Source organism: Macaca fascicularis, chromosome 8 (genome assembly GCF_037993035.2).
Source record: "Macaca fascicularis isolate 582-1 chromosome 8, T2T-MFA8v1.1".
Classification (NCBI taxonomy): domain Eukaryota; kingdom Metazoa; phylum Chordata; class Mammalia; order Primates; family Cercopithecidae; genus Macaca; species Macaca fascicularis.
Window position 1 is genome coordinate 138,234,997 of NC_088382.1, and position 7,801 is coordinate 138,242,797.

At 39.1% G+C, this 7,801-nt stretch overlaps 1 long non-coding RNA gene across 1 annotated transcript; it reads right to left on the bottom strand.

Annotated features, from left to right (window-relative positions):
* Window positions 1-597: 597 nt before the first annotated feature.
* On the bottom strand, window positions 598-6,074 carry LOC123575268 (uncharacterized). The gene is made up of 3 exons (XR_006700518.2): window positions 5,352-6,074; window positions 2,310-2,406; window positions 598-767 (listed from the first exon to the last, which is right to left on the bottom strand). It is a non-coding gene; the product is annotated as an uncharacterized lncRNA (long non-coding RNA).
* Between the last annotated feature and the right edge of the window lie 1,727 nt (window positions 6,075-7,801).

Below are 7,801 nucleotides of genomic sequence, written 5' to 3' on the forward strand. Positions count from 1 at the left end.
CACTGCAGCATTACAGTAGCCAAGATGTGGAATCAACCTAAGTGTCCATCAACGAATGAATAAATTTTAAAAATTGTGGTACATATACACAAGGGAATACTCTTCAACCATAAACAAGAAGGAAATCTTGCTATTTGCAACAACACAGATGGAACTGGAGGACATTTTGTTAAGTGAAATAAGCCAAGCATAGAAAGACAAATATTGCCATGTCAGTTATATGTAGAATCTAAAGAAGTTAAATTCATAGAAATTGCATAGAATGGTGGTTACTGGGGACTGGGGAAGTGTGGGTGGGGGAATGTTAGAAAGATGTTGGTCAAAGGACACAAACTTTCAGTTAGAGAAGAGGTATACGTTCAAAAGGTCTATTGTATAACATGATGACTATTGTTAGTAACAACATATGTATTTTTAAAAAATACTAACAGAATAGAGTTTAAGCATTCTCACCACTAAAAATAAAAATTAAGTAATGTCAATTAGCTCAACTTACTTATTCCAAAATGTATATATATTTAAAATATTATGCTGTACATAATACATATATATAATTTTGTCATTTAAAGAAAAAGTAATAATTTTTATTTTCCTAAAATAAAAAAGAATCAGCGACAGAAAGTCAATTCACTTTCCAAAAATTCCAAGTTGCACTGCTTTCAGAACCTGGACGTCTTGTGTTACCCTTAGGTCTTCAGCTTCTGACTCCTTTTATTTCTGAATCCAAGACCATCTTGTTCCAACACTGTCCATCCCCTTCATATGTGCTGGGGGTGAGAGGAGAAGGGTCCATGCATATCAAGTATGAAATGAAACTAAGACCCTCCACCCAGACCCTCAGATTCTCTGAGCAAATCCTAAGATTTGCTATAGAAGCAGCTTCCTGTTGATGCTTCATGCCAAACTCCTTTTTGACCCACATCCTTTCTTTTCTTTCTTTCTTTCTTTCTTTCTTTCTTTCTTTCTTTCTTTCTTTCTTTCTTTCTTTCTTTCTTTCTTTTTTTTTTTTGAGACGGACTGTCGCTCTGTCTCTAGGCTGGAGTGCAGTGGCGAGATCTCAGCTCATTGCAATCTCTGCCTCCCAGGTTCAAGAGATTCCCCTGCCTCAGGCTCTGGAGTAGCTGGGACTACAGGCGCACACCACCATGCCCGGCTAATTTTTTGTATTTTAGTAGAGATGGGGCTTCACCATGTTGACCAGGATGGTCTCTATCTCCTGACCTCGTGATCCGCCCACCTCAGCCTCCCAAAGTGCTGGGATTACAGGCGCGAGCCACCGCACCGGGCCATCCTTTCATCTTTGACCTTTGAAATTCCCTCTTGACCGATTCCACTACTCCCCTGTCTCTGTTACATCCCTTCCTTCATGGTGCTACCTGAGTGGACTTTGTTGAATACAACTGAGCTTTGTCTTCCCTGTGGCCTCTTTAATACAAGAGAGAGGCATGGTGTTCACTAATCTCATCTCCAGCTCTCAAACCCACCCTTGCCTCCAACAAATCCCTGCATGCCCTATTCACGTAAGGCTTCTGAAGCCTGTTGCTGGTCTTTGAATTCTCCATGGTCTTTTCTGGGTCTCTTTGTGCTTCTTGATATCTAGACCTGGACTCAATTTCTGTTTTCCATTTTGCTTGGTAAACTACTAGTCCTTCAAGAACAAGCTCAGATACTGTTGTTTTTGTTTGTGTCATTCCAGGGAGCACTGCCTCGCTTCCTCCTCTGTGCCATTGTGGGAGTTGGTATCTAAGTCAATTGTGATACATCTTATTTTTCTGTCAGCATTTGTATTTGTGCCTGTTTCTTCTGCGGGGTCATGTACTCTGTAAGAACAGAGATGGTGTCACACTCATGTTTACATACTGTACCTAGCATGGTGCCTGGTACACAGTAGGCACTCCATAAATGCCTGCCAAATTGAATTGAATCAAGAGCCACAGAGATAAAGAGTAGCTGGCAATGACTGTGTAAAACGTAAGAAAGATTCTGAATTGTCTCCAGCAATTATTAAATAATAAAAAATGATTTTTAAAAAATGATCTTATGTTGGGTTTTAAAAGATAAATTTGGAGGGTATTAGAATACCCAAAGCAAAGCAAATGACCACTTTTTGTGCAAGTGAAAAATTTTTAGTTTTAGTCTCTCCCAGGACTTTGTGAGAAACCAGATTCTAATTATGTATTTAATTAACCTCTATTCCCAATGGTTTCTTGTGATGACTTTCTATTTAATGGGTTTACAATACTGGATTGTACAGAAGCCATAACTGAAGCTGGCTTAGTTAAATTGATTTCCTGATTCCCTAGGTTTACCATTAGAATTGTATTTCTTCATCAGGCTTCCTTCTCTGAACTCTTCAGCTCTGCCACCTCCAGGCCTTACCATCTTCTTGGTTTCTAGTGATGTCATCTACAAGAGAGGAAAGGGAAAGTGAAGAGGGAATGGGAAAGGAAGGAAATGAGGAAGAGCTGCGACACTTCGGAATTACTTTTTGAAAATCACAACAAACCCATTTCTATTGTTGATATCAGTTGTATTTCAGTTATGTTGGTACTTACTGCTGAATTGCCTTTAAGAAGACTTTTTAGCAATTTACACTTTGAAGATGAATAAGAATAGCTATGTGACTACACTCTTGCCAACACTAGATAGTCTCATCTTATTTTAAAAAAACCTAAAGATTGTATTTAATTGTTTTAAAGTTGTATTTATTTGATTACTCATGAGGTTAAGTATTTTTCCATATCTTTCTTAACCAACTGTTTTTCCAATTTTATGAATGTTCATTCAAAGAATGAAATAAGTTTTAGTGCTATAGTTAGATCATTGTCTTTGGAGATTTAAAACTAAAGAATTTCTCAAAATGTACCAGAGTTTCACTGTAATACAAATGAGTAAGATTATTACTTTCCGCTTTAAAATAGAGTGAGTTTCTCTAATAAATATTTGCCCTTTCAGAATAGAAACAAGGCCATTTTGCTCATATGTTGTACGTAAAGATAGTCAAAACATGGTTCCTCAACTCCAGGAGCTCACAATTTCATAGGAAGAAACACCAGAAATATCAATTACAGCATATTATGATAGGTGCTGGGATAGAGTGGACACATTGTGCTGTGGAGCCTAGAGAAAGTTCATCTAAGTAAAATATGTAGCAATAAGAAAGGATAAGGCTCAGAATAAGTGCTATAGCCTGAAGGTTTGGGTTCCCACCAAAATTTATATGTCGAAACTGAATCCCCAGCATGAGTTTTGGGATGTGGGACTTTTGGGAGGTGATTAGTTAGTGTGGGACTTTAGGGAAACACCCTCATAAAAGAGATTAATGCCCTGGAAAGGAGACCCCCAAAAGATCCCTCACCCCTTCCACCATGTGAAGGAACAGGAAAATGATGGCTATCTATGAAAGAGGAACTGGGACCCTCACCAGAGAGTAAATCTGCTGGCACCTTGATCTTGGACCTCCCAGTCTCCAGAACTATAAGAATATATTTCTCTTTATAGTACCCAATCTATAATATTTTGGTATAGGAGCCCAAATAGAATAAGAGAAGAAAGCAGTACTATGGTAATTTGGAGTGAAGGGAGAAAGCAAGAAAATTGTGAGGTAGGATTTAGGACTTGGGAGTGAAGATTGAACATGTGTGTTGACTTCCAGGTACAGGAACTCTTCTTTCTCCCTAATTTATCTTATCTATTTCTTCCCAGTGGATGTGGCAGCAAGAACTGTTGTTGGAACTTCATTCATTTCTGTTCTCATCCCTGTTCAAATAGGAAGTTTAAGGGCCATGGAAACACATCCACGACAATCCATAAGTTGTGACTGTTATTAGCGAAATATTTTTAAAAAGAGTTTGTGGGTCATGTCAGGAGGACCAGGGACAAACTGAAATGTCCGTCTTGGGCCTTGGATTTAAGAAGCCTCAAAATGAAATGGGAGTAAGTGACAAGGGCATTCTGAGTGAATCTGGATTCTTAAGGAGAAAAGTAAAGGAAGGAAGAACTGGGGAATCCATTGAAAGATGATAGCACTGACTAAGGGAAATGATAAAAATGTTTCCATTATTCCCTGGAATTTGATCATTTTCCTGTTCAGTTATCAGTAGACGGAATCTTGCTCTGTCACTAGGCTAGAGTGCAGTGCTGTGATCTCAGCTCTCCGCAACCTCCGCCTCTGGGGCTCAAGCAATTCTTGCTCCTCAGCCTCCCCAGTAACTGGGACTATAGGCACAACACCACGCCCAGCTAATTTCTGTATTTGTAGTAGAGACAGGATTTCACCATGTTGGCCAGAATGGTCTGGATCTCTTGACTTCGTGATCCACCCACCTAGGCCTCCCAAACTCTTGGAATTACAATGTCTTTCTTTATGTCCTTCCAGCTATTCTTTTGACTGGATTACATACATACTTAAACAGAAAATTGATTAATTTCAATTGCAATAATTGCTACAAAGTAGAAATGTAAGGTGACTTGAACTTCCTAATCTAATCATGGAGATCAAGGAAGGCGTCCCAGGAGAAGTGAAACCTGAAAGACAGATAACTATGAGTTATATAGAGCAGAGTGCCTCAGCCTTGGCACTGATTCTTGGGACTGCATAATTCTTTATTGTGGGGATTTGTTCTGTGCACTGTAGTATGTTTAAAGAGAAACATCTCTGGCCTTTACTTACTGGATACCGGTGGGACTTTTGCCCAACTGTGGCAAATAAAAATGCCTCTAGACATTTTCAAATGTCCCCTGAGGAGAACAACTAATCCAGAGGGATATGGGTGAAGTGCAGCATTCTCAGCAGAGGAAACCACATGTGCAACTCTAAGGCAGGGAACATGAATCTGAAGAACTGAACAAGGCTACAGTGTCTGGATCATGAAGCCTCAGTGGGTTAATGGCACTAGCTGACATAAGTAAGGTAAGGTTAGATAGATCATGTACAACCTCATGCATGTGAAGATTTGGGAGGAATGAGATGAGTAATGTATACAGCATCCTTGAATTGTGAAAGATCCATACTTAACAATGTACCTATTTGGATTTTTGTTCCTCCTCTAAAATCCATTTACCTGGTGATTGTGATGGACTCAAGCTGTCTGCAAACCATGAGCATAATTTGCATTTTGGGTCACACAGTCCCTATAGAATTTGTAGGTTTTGTTGGCTTTTTAATTTTATTGCCTATGACATTTAACTTTCAAGCTCCACTAAAGAGCTTAAAAAACAAAACAAAAAACTTCTATTTACAATCTGTTAACCTTTTCAGCTGCAATCATTTTTTTTTTTTTTTTTTTTACTATTTTACCTTTCCTTCCACACGCTCCACAACACATATTGAATCTGATGCAATGACTTACCCGTTACTCCTTCCAGGAATCTTTGTATCATCACAAAGCCTCTCAAGTCGAAGTCTTATCTCCTTAGCTGGCTTCCTTTTCCATAAGTTTGCTGCTCGTTTCCCCCACAGACACAGATGGACATTTCAAAGATTTTACTGTCATTTGTTTTCCAGCATTATCTCATCATGAATTTACTGTGCTCTGTGATGGCCAATGTAGCATCGTGGAAAAATGGCCCTGTGTAGAAAAGGGTGATTCTTCTTCGTGATTGCAGTGGATCTGTCTTTGAGAGATCGTACGTAATTAAATTAAACTTTTACAGTTCTTCATCTTTTAAATTCCACACCATTCTGCTTTTCATGCCTTCACTTTACCTTAACTCTTGACTCTACTTAGTCTTTCCAGGAAAATCTTCTAAAACTCAAGTCTAAATTTCATTAGGGTGAAGTTTCTCTCTTATTCTTCTCTGTGCCTGTAGATTTGGGATTGCTTCCTATTAACTAAATTTGTTACTGTGCAGTCTATCTTCTGTTTACCTGGGCCATAACTATTTTGTCACAGCTGAAGTAACTGAGCTCTTAAATAGTGTTCCGATAGGGCTGATGGGGATCAGATTTTGGAGTAATGTTAGGGCATTTACGATAGGCAGTAGAAAACTGAAATAAACACAGTGACTCCTGCACTGACCATGCTACAGGAAGTGGTATACCTCATCACTACTTACCTGCCATTGGCCACAACAAGTTGCATGGCCTTTCCTAACTTAGAGGGTGCAGGGAAGTGCAATGCTACATTTTGCCCAGATACTGGTGAGTTAAAACATCAGCTATAGTTTTAGTACCTACCATGATTAGCAGAAGCAGAGAATCCCCACCCTTATAGCTCACATTGTCCATTGGGACAGGCATTGATCAAAGTACAGAGTGATGATCATGAGGAATGTTTTCAAAACAGGAGTGTATGGTGCCCATGAGAACACAGAATAAGCAGACTTGACCACTGAAAACTGAAAGGTAATATGGATTAACTAACTGAGGATGGGAATAGGAATTAAATAAGTGAGGATGAATACAGCCCAGGCAGCAGAAATAGCATGTGCAAAGGCCCTGGAGTTGGAGAGAATCTGACATATTTTAGTAGGGGAAAGGCTACTATGACTGGAGGGTTGAAAGTGAAAGGAAGGCTTATGGAAGATAATGCTAGAAATATAAGCTATGATTTTATTGTAAACCCTTAAAATATCTGAAGCTTGAGAGTGGTGGTTTTGTTTTGTGAAGTCGAAGAGAAAAATTTCAATGGAATGGAAAGGATGAAAGGAATGTATTGAACACTGAATCAAGGGGACAGATGTTAGCTGGAGAGATAAGGTAAGATAAGCCCAGGAAGATCACAGCAATAACCCTTTGTGGAAATGCTTCCTTTAAACCAGAGCTGTGACTGAAAGGAAACATACATTTTAGATAGTAAAGAGGCAACATTGTTGAGTGCTTACCACAGAAGTCTTAGTTTTTTTCACCCATAGTGATGAAGAAGGGAAATAGCATCACCTAAGGTGTTTTGTGCCTATCTCCTGAATGTCCCACTTAATTCTGCCAGAGGCTTAAAGTTCACAAAAATCATTACACAAGGTACAAGGGTAGACCATGGTACAACTGAGATTCTAGTATGTTTTGCAGTAGGCAGGGATATGCACACCTTCTTCCCAAGGCCCAGGGGACTGAGAGGTTGAAGAAAGAGGCTGACACATTCAGTTTCTTTGAGAGAAACATTAAATAAAGACCTACAAACAAAAAGCCGAAGGATAAGATGTTGGATCCCCACCCAGTTACCCACAGACCCAGGGCTTATATACCATAGGGAATTTGCTTAAGGGCAGAGTTGATGATAAGTATGCATTTATAATAACATCAAAGTTGTTTTGACTTAAGGGCTGGATTTACAGTAAGTATGTGAAAGTAGAAATCTTAGAGACATTCCCAGAACTGGAGTTGATCAGAAGTCAACATGGTGGATTAGCATCCAAGATGAAGTTGCTTTGCCTCCACACAATATAAAACCCTTGAATGGGTACCATATTGCATCTTGGGAAAAAAAGGAGGGTTGTTGGTGTAGATGATCTTCAAGGTCTAGCTATGCCTTTTTGAAAGATTCATACTTTTCAGAGAAGAATCTAGGCTCCCAAACTGCATGATTTTTTCTCTTCATTTGTGTACTTCACTAAAGCTCTGTCATCTGTCACCCTTCCTTATGCTGACTTTTCACCAGTGAAATTTCAAGATAATTTTTCTGAACAGGACTTTTAAAATCCACAGTGTAGCATACATTATCAAAATCAAGAATTCGGCCTTGTGTGTGTGTGTGTGTGTGGGGGGGGGGGTTTATTCCTCTTCTCTTGTCTTTGATCTCAAAAAGCTTAAGCTTTACTGATAACACAGTTGGTTAACACATATTTTGTATGTTACATGTAT